Genomic DNA, 11,510 nt, shown 5'->3' on the forward strand with positions numbered 1-11,510 from the left:
AGACAATATAGAAGTCATAAATCTGTTTGTATCTACAAAAGACCAGTTGAATAGAATGGGCCAAAAACAATTAGCGAGGATTTCCAGAGCTCTGTCTTCATCTCCAGGCCACATTTTAAGTAACTCCCTTAGTTACTGACTATGAACCCCATTAAATATGGATTTTAATGATCTATTTAAAAAAATTAAACGCAGAGAATTTCATAAGTTCATCCCACATACTGCCTTCCTATGAGGCTGTTTGCACAGAGCCAGGCCTCGGCATTTGAACCAGCACTAGTTAAAAACCTGCCTCTGCAACCCCAAGAAGCTGCGAATGCCTCTGGTGGTCATTTCAAGGAGAAAGGACAAAGGGTTCGGAGGGAGTTCCACGTTGCTGTTGCGCAGACAGTGCGCATTCCTGCCCGATAACCGGTCATGCACCACTGCTTGCCACTGCGGAGACCCCGGGGCCCCGGACGCGCGGCACGTGGGTGTCCAGGGTTTCCCCCCTGCCCCCGCGTGAGCGGCGCGGGCCGCGCCCTGCAGGCAGCGCTGCTGCTCCGGGGCCGCTCCGCCCGTGCCACGTGGCCGCGCCCTGCAGGCGGCGCTGCTGCTCCCGGGGCCGCTCCGCCCGTGCCGCGTGGCCGCGCCCTGCAGGCGGCGCTGCTGCTCCCGGGCCCGCTCCGCCCGTGCCACGTGGCCGCGCCCTGCAGGCGCTGCTGCTCCCGGCCCGCTCCGCCCGTGCCGCGTGGCCGCGCCCTGCAGGCGGCGCTGCTGCTCCCGGGCCCGCTCCGCCCGTGCCGCGTGGCCGCGCCCTGCAGGCGCTGCTGCTCCCGGGCCCGCTCCGCCCGTGCCGCGTGGCCGCGCCCTGCAGGCGGCGCTGCTGCTCCCGGGGCCGCTCCGCCCGTGCCACGTGGCCGCGCCCTGCAGGCGGCGCTGCTGCTCCAGGCGCCCGCTCCGCCCGTGCCACGTGGCCGTGCCCTGCAGGCGGCGCTGCTGCTCCCGGGGCCGCTCCGCCCGTGCCACGTGGCCGCGCCCTGCAGGCGGCGCTGCTCCCAGGGCCCGCTCCCCCCGTGCCGCGTGGCCGCGCCCTGCAGGCGGCGCTGCTGCTCCCGGGGCCGCTCCGCCCGCGCCACGTGGCCGCGCCCTGCAGGCGGCGCTGCTGCTCCCAGGCCCGCTCCGCCCGTGCCGCGTGGCCGCGCCCTGCAGGCGGCGCTGCTGCTCCCAGGCCCGCTCCGCCCGTGCCACGTGGCCGCGCCCGGCTGCGCGGAGGTGCAGGGCGCCGCTGCCTCGGGGAGCCGACCTGTCCGCTGGCGGGGAGCTCAGGTCGCGGGCCCTCGGTTCATGCGGGTAGACTGTTCTTCATTCAGATATTTGTGACTTTCTCAAAATTCCCCCTTTCTGCTTGCGTCTGTCAGTCTGTCATCGTCCTTTTCTACTGTAGGTCATTCCGGACTAACAGATGAGGGAGAGCCCTTAAAAAAGCAGATGGAAGCGATTCTGCAGTAATTGGAGGTACAAAAAAAGAATGACCTTGTCCTTGATGTTATCTTTTTTGACAATGATGGATTATTTAGAGTACTGGAAAAATAATCTAAGAATCAGCACTGAGTGATGAAGTGCTATATCTTGTGTTTATCTTCCAAGATAATATTTTCTGATTTTAGCTTCTCTGAGATGCTTGGTGTAAGAATTCCCTGAACCGTAATTTTAAAAGAACAGTTACAAAACTAAAATTGAGAATTTCTTAATTTAAAAATAGCTGTATTCCCTGTATCACATGGGATGTTTGTAAAGGTATTAGCTCTTTTGACAGAGCAACATGTCCTTATACTCAAAGAAATGGAAACCTAAGCACATACTTTGTGATACTTTTTGAAAAATGGCAATTTGCATAGTTTAGATGCTTAGATTTCATTTTATTATGGTAAAATACAAAACATAGCTTACTATTTTAACTATTTTAAAGTGTACAATTCAATGGCATTAAGTTAATAATGCTGTGCAACCATCTCATTTTTAATCTTAGTTTAGAAAGACTTTTTCTAAAAAATGGAGGATTCCATGGTTATTTTTATTTGAAAAAGTAAAATTAAATGCAATTGAATATCTCTTCCTGGTAATGAAAACAGAATACTCTCTGAAATGATATTTATCCAGAACTGCTTAAAAAATTATATTCATCCTTTCTTATTAACTTTATTGGATTAATGAAATGTCATTTTTTTTTTTTATTCTGCAAACTTTGTATAGCTCATGCAAAAGCAAACTGTTTTTCTTCTGGAGAGATAGTAAACAATTCAGACAAGCCCTAATCAAATTTCTGAGGATATTAACATTTCCATTTCTATCTCAATTTTTTCTTCTTTAATGAATGAGGTATAAATTAAAAATACATGACCCAATGAACAAATAAAAACAGTTTCCTGTGGGAATGTGGTTAATAGTGCATGTCTAAAAGGAATACATTTGTGTTCAATTTTAAATTTTAAATCAAATTCTAATACTAAATCAATCCTAATTTTTAGGAGAATATTTTTCATTACAATGTAAAAGCAATTTCAGTATGCTCAATATTTTCAAAATAGGATCCCAAGTTCAAAAACATTTACAAGATGTCAGAATTAATGCTCGACTTTTGCCTTATTCAGGGCCTGAAGAAAATGGGATGATTGAGGACAAAATCAAAGATCTTGTCTTTGGAATTTTATTGCTTTTGGTCACATATCATTGGCAAGATTTACAGAGTAAATGAAGGGAGGTATTGCTGCTAAACAATAAGTCACAGTAGTATTTTTCTGCTATTCCCCTGAGAAATTCTTACTTGGTCCTGATGTAAAGGATAGAATGAGTCCATGGAAATCTTCACTTGGGGCTTCACAAAGGCTGTTTGTGTCTTCTAAAAGTCACCAAGTGGAAATATGAATGAAAATATTTGTGGATTATCTTAAATTTTTAAATCGGGCAGTAAGAGCTTGCTCGTAAGCATATTTATTTGCTTTGAGCATAAATTTAAATTTCATTCTTCACTAATATGATTGCTTCAGCTAATAGCCTGGTGCTTTAGCACCCTGGCTATGAATTCGAATCTGAAAGAGTTTCTTGAAGATGCTGGTACACAGACCCACCACTCAAATATTCTAATCTGCTGGTTTAGTGTTAGGTAGGTTGACCATCGCTAGCATAGCTAACGGCTTCAGTGTGCTAGAACATTTATCCCTGGCTATTTCAAATAACCCCCATTCCACATAAATTAACTTAATAAATATCCCTACAATATTCTTGGTAATCAGAATTGATTACATGCATAGTACAGTATCACCTTTTAAAACTGTATCATCATAAAAGTATTATAATACAATTTAATTAAGATATACCCATTTGTTGTGTTAACAATAACATTTGCTTATTCTATGATGGTACTATAAAGCATATACTATAATTTAAAACTGCTTGCCTGTTAGCATGAAAGATGTATGTGGTCTTAGAGACATGTCTGTGTTTGTGGTTGTGAACTGAAGGCGTTTGCTGAAATCTGATCATAATATACTCAAGGAAAAAGGTCTAATAAAGTTGTATCCAAAAGTCATAGGAACTCAAAAGTAAACCAAACCCTATCAAACCACTTGACTTTAAAATTCTTGAACTGTGATGTTTCCATTTTATGATATAGTAGATACTGGGTTTATTTTAACCTAACTTATTAAGCAGTGATGCCATACAGTCTCTGACTGGGCCAAAGTTACCATTTATATTCCGACTGTGTGTGTTTCCTCTCTCTCCTCTCCCTAGGGGTGATAGTGGTTTTCATATTTATCTTGCTCTGCGTCACTGCCACAGTTATACGCGTTTATCAACAGAGAAAGTTATACAGAGAAAACGTATACAGAGTCAGACATCTGAAAAAAGAATGCTGAGATCGTTCTGAAAAGTGAGCGCTGTGTGCAAAATAGTCAGAGAGTATGCCTTTTGACGGTCAGCTGTGGCTGACTTCACTACTCTGACCGCTTGAGTTGCCACCGTCCAGCCTCAGAGGCCCCTCTCCCCTCAGCAAAACACATGCCTTCACTAACAGTTCACATACCTGTGAATTAATAGTTGACTGCTGGAGAGTCGCCTCATCCATTCTGATGGATCTTCCAAAACTGAAGTTTAATTTGTGTAATAACTGGGGTTCAAATGGGAAAAGAACTATGTTGCTGTGGTCCTACCTTCTTTTTAAAAAATACAACAGAACTTTTTTAAAGGTAAAAAAGAAGTTAATCTCTAGTATTTCGTTACGTGGAAGTCTAGCTGTGGCCTCTTTACTGATGCCCCGCTGACGTCTGTAAAAGAGGGACACTTCTTAGGTCATCTTCACTCCCATTTCCATCTTCCTGGCATTCGGAGCCAAGAGCACAAAACTTTACAGCCTTCCCTGTCTGATGCTCAGCACAATGCACTAGAGGCCTGGAAAAATCATCATTCTTTTTGGTTATATTGCTTTTTATAATTGACTGTTTATAACCATTTTGATAACTTTTGGTGTTGAAATAACATTGACTGTTAGCTATGAAATTTTAATATTGAATTTTGTAATGTAACAAAAATCCCATAGGTAATAAGGCATAGAGGGTGTCAACACAAGATAATCTGCCCTTTTTTCTTTGTAATTTGTATTTAAAGTCTTTTAAAATTGATTACACTTTTAACTAAACTTGTGACCAGATATAAATGCTACTTCTTACACTGAAAGTTTTATATATTCATATCTATAATACCTGATTGAAGCATAATCTGAAAACTATTTTTCCCAAAATATTGAGAGATTGTATCAGTTTTTCTTTACCCTTCTTTCTCTTTTTCTAAAAGGTTATCATCGACACGCCTTTGTTTTCTGTAACTGTATTATACAGAACAACTTTTCAATTTATTAGGAATATGAATTTAAACTAAAGAGAATCAATTCTTTTTCTAAAATTTGAACTGTTTTGAGCACAATGTCCCTATGTGTTATCTTCTTTTCTAATTGTTTTTGGAACATGAAGGATTATCCCTCTAAGGGAAGACAGAATTCTATGATCTGTATCAAGTCTCATTTTTGTTACAGTTCCTTGATCATGGGGTCAATTTTTCATATATTACCCAAAATTCAGTGTGTTACAAACTGGGACATATCTTGGTAGATTATTCACTAACATCACAATGGCAGAGAATATTACCTGTATGGGGACAGTGGAAAGAGTATTTATTTGATATATTTGATAATTGCTTGGAACTATCATTTGGATTCAATAAACCAATTATATAAAAACAACGGTATGCTCTCCAAATCACAGCTACCAGGTACCAAGGAATAGTTAGATCATGTAGTTTGTTGACATCAGGACCAGTTGGAAATATACAAATTTAGCATCGTTATTACATATTAAATTTCCTCTTATCTGTGTTATTTATTTGAAAGAATGGATGTAGATATTCTCTGGATTGTCTCCTCTCAAAATGTTTCTTCTCCAAGTACTATTATCTATATTGATGTTTATTTAAATCAATGAGGAAGGATTTTAAGGGTCTTAATTACTACAATAATATACAATGGCCACACCTTGGTGAACAATGTGTGGTGTTTATTCCCAAAGGCCTGATAAGGCTCGGAAGGATTCAACAAAGATAAAACAGTTTTTATCTAATATGTGTAGAGGTCATGTATTCATGGAAGTTTTTACAGACATTTTATTCTCCAGACAATTAATTGCTTTGGTAACTAGAACTTTGCAGTTTAAAGAGAGTAAAGCAGCACAGCCTACTGCTAAAACAGCAAACAAGAAGCATCAAATTGCTTTGATCTAGAGAGAAGGGAAAAGAATAGCAGCTGTGTACGGCAGGGGAAGCATAGAGAGATTGTTTATTATTACTGGAGTAATGAAAGTGCTCTAAAAATGATTGAAGTGATGAATGCACAAATATGTGATTACACTGAATACCATTGACTATACACTTTGGATGGATTTATGCTTTATTAATATGCATCAATAAAATTGATTTAAGAAAAAAAATGCTTTGGTATATCATCCACCATCAGTCTTCTCTATTGATTTTTGGGCTTTATTTTCTTATTTGAAAATAAATGCATTTTTGGAATAAAATAAGAAAAATATTTTAAAGGTGTTACATAAAACTTAAATGATGGAATTATGCTGTGTTTTTGCCCTAAAATATTAAAAAATGTGCCTATGAATGCATTCTCAACTGGCATGCGCATTACTTTATCCTTCTGTATATACTGAGATTATTATTACATGTTGACTCCTATGAGCTGGTATTTATCATCTGGTAAAGTTTTTCTTTTAAATTATCAAACACAAAGTGAAAGTAAAAGACACAAATATCTACGGATTGTTAGAAGTAAAACTACCTATCAGTGAGAAATGCTAAGTATTGCCAGAGAATAGGCATTTAACAATTTACTGAAATCTGAATTAAGTGCCTTGTTGCTGTTTCAGGAAGGTTAGTCACTAAGTGCTCTTTAAATATATAGATGCTCGTTGCACTCTTCTATGAAATACAAGTAAGAAGAGAATAATTTCCCAAATTTTGTTTTAACACTTAATTAACACTCTTCATTTGAGAAGATTGAACTTTCTGATTCTTAAGAGCTTCGAAACCTTAACATGAAAATAGAGTGGCTAATATGACTTTGAAGGTTTATCTCTGTAAAATGGTATCATCAATGAGCAATATCATTTTGGTTATGGCCCATACCCAAATAGGACATCATTCCAATTCTTTATCCTTTAAGGAGAGTCATCCTTTTAAGCACAAACCTAACGTATTTTGATAGTAGTCAACAACGTTTTCTGATGCACAATCTATTCTTTGCCATGTGTCTATTACTATGGAGAGTCTCAGAGTCTAAGTGAAAACATTTTTCATTGACTATGACCCTTCATTGTAACAAAGACATGGGATGGCATGAATCCCATAATATCTACATTGTTTTTACCTTCCTCTTCAGTTTAAGAGAAGAGGACACAAAGACACAGATATGAAAGCTGATTTCTCTAAAGGGACAATACCAATAAGTTGTCAAGCTTGGACTAAACTGGCACTTCTCTCTCTGATTTCCATTATGAGGTGAGGACCTCTTTATTAGCTTCCCCAATATTATGTAGCAGAGTAGAGAGATGTATTAGGTTACTTGATACTCTGTTTACCAAGAATGACCAACAGTTCTGGATTTTTGCTCATATCTTTTCCAAAAGAATATTTAATTGAAAATCTATTTTGATTGTTTTTTTTTCTTTAATAAAATATTACTTTCATGGTATATGACTTAAAGGCAAACAAATGTTCTTTTTACCTAGGTTATTCTGGAATCCACAATAAGAGTGACCCAATTAAGTTATTAAAGTAATCTTCAAGTTGGAGAATGAAATGGACTCATTTAAAATGAAACTGATTAGTTGGTTGGTTAACTGATTGTCTTCTAACTTAAATGCTAAGTTATTTATAGACTCCCTGAGTACCGTCCATGGGTTCTGGCTGATTTTTCACTTTTTCAAAGTCTGAGCCATAACAACACGGAAGAAATAAAGATCAAAAGAAAGGTGATACAAATGAAATATTTTATGCATAAGGTGGTTACAGAACCATACTTTTGTTTGTACATGCCAATAGCTACATAGGAGCCCATGGAAACATTTGTAAGTTCTGGGGTGTTAACAGGTCAAATATCATTGTTTGCCTAAGATGAATAAAATAGTATTAGTTGTAAACCTTTCGGTTTATATATAACCAATTTTAAGGACCATGAAAATGTTTATAAACTGTTGTAGTAAATAAGTTTAAAGAAAGAACCAAGTTTATGTGAAAAAAATTCTTATTCTAAAAAATTATAATTTTTTATTATAAATATCATTCATCCAACTATATTCTTTCTCCTTACAAACCTTCTAATAGGTGTAGCTGATGCTAAACTTACTGCTGAACAGGCATTTATGTCCTACGTTGGTGTAACTTGATTGCATATATGAATAATGTTTAAGAAGTAAAGGTAAAATTGCCATTACTGGAACTAGTAGCAGGACTTATTATGCATTAAGTACAATGCTAGAAAAATATGCTGAAGCACTACTTCCTTCAGTATTTCCTTTTACAAATTATTGATAACACAATTTATTGCCCATAGATTGATCATCACCTAAAATTTGCATTCTATTGTCATTATTTATATTAAAAGGTGAAACACTGGCTTCAGCATGTACCTTTTGCTCTATGAATGAAAATGTCCACAATCACAAGAGTGAACTTGCACTTAGATTTAGGAAAATGTTGATCTTACCTAGCTAGTGGTACTGCCTAAACACTTAAGAGAACTTGTAAAAATGAACCTATAGACTCTACATGAGCACTCTGTATGACTGATTTCTATTGTAGTTCTTAAATCATGAAGGAAAATCTACTATTTTCATTTCTTACGACACACACAAAGGTTTTCATTGCTTTATCGTACATGTTATACAGAACCATACAGGTTAGAGTGCAAGTCCTGATGTTTCTAACCGCTCTAATTCTATCAAGGGACTTGCTCCTATATTCTGCAGTGAGGAAAAATTAAGAGCTAAATTTTCTTCTTGCTCCAGATATTTAAGAAATGATTCATATATTCTAAAAAGTTTTTTTCACTTTCACTTTTGGTCAAGTAGAGTAAGAGGGAGATGTACCTCGTGCATTCGACAACCAAAAAGCAGACAAAATGTATAAAACAGCACTTTCTAAAACATTGCACATAAGGCACAGAAAGACAGCGATGTCTGTGAAATGGAAAACGAGTGGGTGCCCAAGACTGTCCAGCTTATTGCCTTGAGGGTTTCCAGGCGGGCTGCAAGGAGAAAGGAGAGGGGAGCCTGGTGCGTCCTGGGAGACCCCTGAGTTTCTGAGTCCCGCTGTGCAAGGTGGCTGAAGAGCAGGGGACGGAATCCTGAAGAGGAGGGGCAGCCACGAGAAACCGGAGTTCTGCAAAGGGCTGCCTTCCAGTATGCAGCAGAGGATGAGTGAGCACGTGTGTCAGGAAACTATTGGAGCAAATGGAAAGAAATACTCAACGATATTTCAGAATAAATAAATTAATTTTTAAAAGATTTCAGAAACATTTTTTACTGTTAAAAATTTTTCAGCTTTGCGCAGTGGCAGTACTGTCGCCATAGACTTATCCGAGGTGTGATTATTGCTAATTGAAAACTTCTCCAAATATCCCATCATGATGACTTGAAATACAGTCAGCATTGGCAAATTTTGACATCTCCATGGAGATTGAGCGAAAAAAAAATTTTTAATTATCAACTGCCTAAGTAGTCTTTCTAGACATTTCTTCCTAATAACTCCCTCAAGAAATATTAATATCACAAATGTATTTTATATCTATTATATTCCACATGTATATCTTTTCTTTATACTTAAATAAAGTTTTTCTTTACCCAAGACCTAGTTTTTGTCCCCTTGAGGGCAACAGAACCCCACTGAGCATGCGTAGATTAGAGGGTTCACACAGCAGGAACAATGCTGGTTCCTCCCATTAAACTGGAAATCCTCACAGTTACCAGGGCTTTGGGGAGAGTACACGGAAGGTTTGTACATCAGTAGTGGCAAGTTAGTCCTAGACTCTAAATTGCTATGGCCCCACTAAAAAACTTAAAATCAGAACCCAAAAGAAAATCAAACTGTTTCCAAATAATTAACTGCATCTCTGAACAAAATGCAAGAATGTTTATTCAAATTTTAAAAATCCAATATCCAACAAGTTGAAATTCACAATACCTGTTGTTCAATAAAAAAATAACTAGGCATGCAAAAAAGCAGAAAAATATGACCTATAATGAGGAGAAAAATCCATTACTCAAAAGCAACCAAGAACTGATGCAGATGTTGCATCAGTATGTTAGTAGATAAGAATATTAAAATGGTTATAGCTATCTTCGTATATTCAAACAGTTAAGTAGTAATATTGATTGTATAAAATTGACCCAAATCAACCTTCTACAGATAAAATCTTCAATGATATAAAAAATACAGTGGATGAGATTAAAGCAGATAAAACTTTGCAGAAGAAAGAGGAATAAACTTGAAGAAACAAAAACTATCCAAAATGAAACACACAGAGAAAAGAAAAACACAAACACACAAAATGAACAGAGCATCAGCGAGCTGTGGGACAACGTCAAGCTACTTAGTAAGTGTGTAATTGAAGTCCTAAAAGGAGGGACAGAATAGGTAGGGCAAAAATATACGATGAAATAGTGACTGAAAATTGTCCACATTTGTTGAAAACTTTAAACCCACAAATTTGGCAAGCTCAACAACCCCAAGCAAAAGTAACATTAAGAAAACTACATATGGCACATCATGATTAAATTGCTAAAACCCGCAGTGACAAAGGGAAAAATCTTAAGTCAGAGAGAAAACACAAATTCTGTACACAAGAAGAAAAATAAGGATTACTATAGATTTCTTTTTGAAAACAATGCATGTAAAAAGCAATGTTGTTCAAGTAAGAGTGCCCACGTGGTGAGCCAAGTGCCCACATGAGTGCCGCGTGGCGAGCCAGTGCCCACGTGGTAAGCTGAGTGCCTGCATGGTGAGCTGAGTGCCTGCTCGAGTGCCTGCATGGTGAGTCAGTGCCCACATGGTGAGCGAGTGCCCACGTGGAAAGCCAGTGCCCACATGGAGAGCCTGTGCCCATGTGGTGAGCTGAGTGCCCACATGGAGACCCAGTGCCCACATGGTGAGCTGAGTGCCCGCGTGGAGAGCCAGTGCCCACATGGTGAGCTGAGTGCCCACATGGTGAGCCGGTGCCCACATGGAGAGCCAGTGCCCACGTGGAGAGCCAGTGCCCACGTGGAGAGCCGAGTACCCACATGGTGAGCTGAGTGCCCACATGGAGAGCCAGTGCCCACATGGTGAGCTGAGTGCCCGTGTGGAGAGCCAGTGCCCGTGTGGAGAGCCAGTGCCCACGTGGAGAGCCAGTGCCCACATGGAGAGCCAGTGCCCACATGGAGAGCCCTTGCCCACATGGTGGGCCAGTGCCACATGGAGAGCCCGTGCCCACATGGTGAGCCACTGCCCACATGGAGAGCCCGTGCCCATATGGTGAGCCAGTGCCCACATGGAGAGCCAGTGCCCACGTGGAGAGCCAGTGCCCACATGGAGAGCCCGTGCCCACATGGAGACCCAGTGCCCACATGGTGAGCTGAGTGCCCACGTGGAGAGCCAGTGCCCACATGGTGAGCTGAATGCTCACATGGTGAGCCCGTGCCCACGTGTAGAGCCAGTGTCCACATGGTGAGCTGAGTGCCCACATGGAGAGCCAGTGCCCACATGGTGAGCCAGTGCCCACATGGAGAGCCCGTGCCCACATGGTGAGCCGAGTGCCCACATGGAGAGCCGAGTGCCCACATGGTGAGCCAGTGCCCATGTGGAGAGCCAGTGCCCACGTGGTGAGCCAGTGCCCACGTGGTGAGCCAGTGCCCGTGTGGAGAGCCAGTGCCCATGTG

The 11,510-nt window shown here is 40.5% G+C and overlaps 1 non-coding gene and 1 pseudogene across 1 annotated transcript; both read left to right on the forward strand.

Annotated features, from left to right (window-relative positions):
- The window catches only part of LOC101445115 (contactin-associated protein-like 3), a 116,603-nt pseudogene extending 116,192 nt beyond the window's left edge, over window positions 1-411 (forward strand).
- An 8,724-nt stretch (window positions 412-9,135) lies between these two features.
- Window positions 9,136-9,272, forward strand: LOC111760780 (U4 spliceosomal RNA). Its single transcript, XR_002794382.2, has one exon. It is a non-coding gene; the product is annotated as a U4 spliceosomal RNA (small nuclear RNA).
- Window positions 9,273-11,510: the final 2,238 nt, after the last annotated feature.

The sequence above is a fragment of the Dasypus novemcinctus genome, chromosome 8, assembly GCF_030445035.2.
Source record: "Dasypus novemcinctus isolate mDasNov1 chromosome 8, mDasNov1.1.hap2, whole genome shotgun sequence".
NCBI classification, from domain to species: Eukaryota; Metazoa; Chordata; class Mammalia; order Cingulata; family Dasypodidae; genus Dasypus; species Dasypus novemcinctus.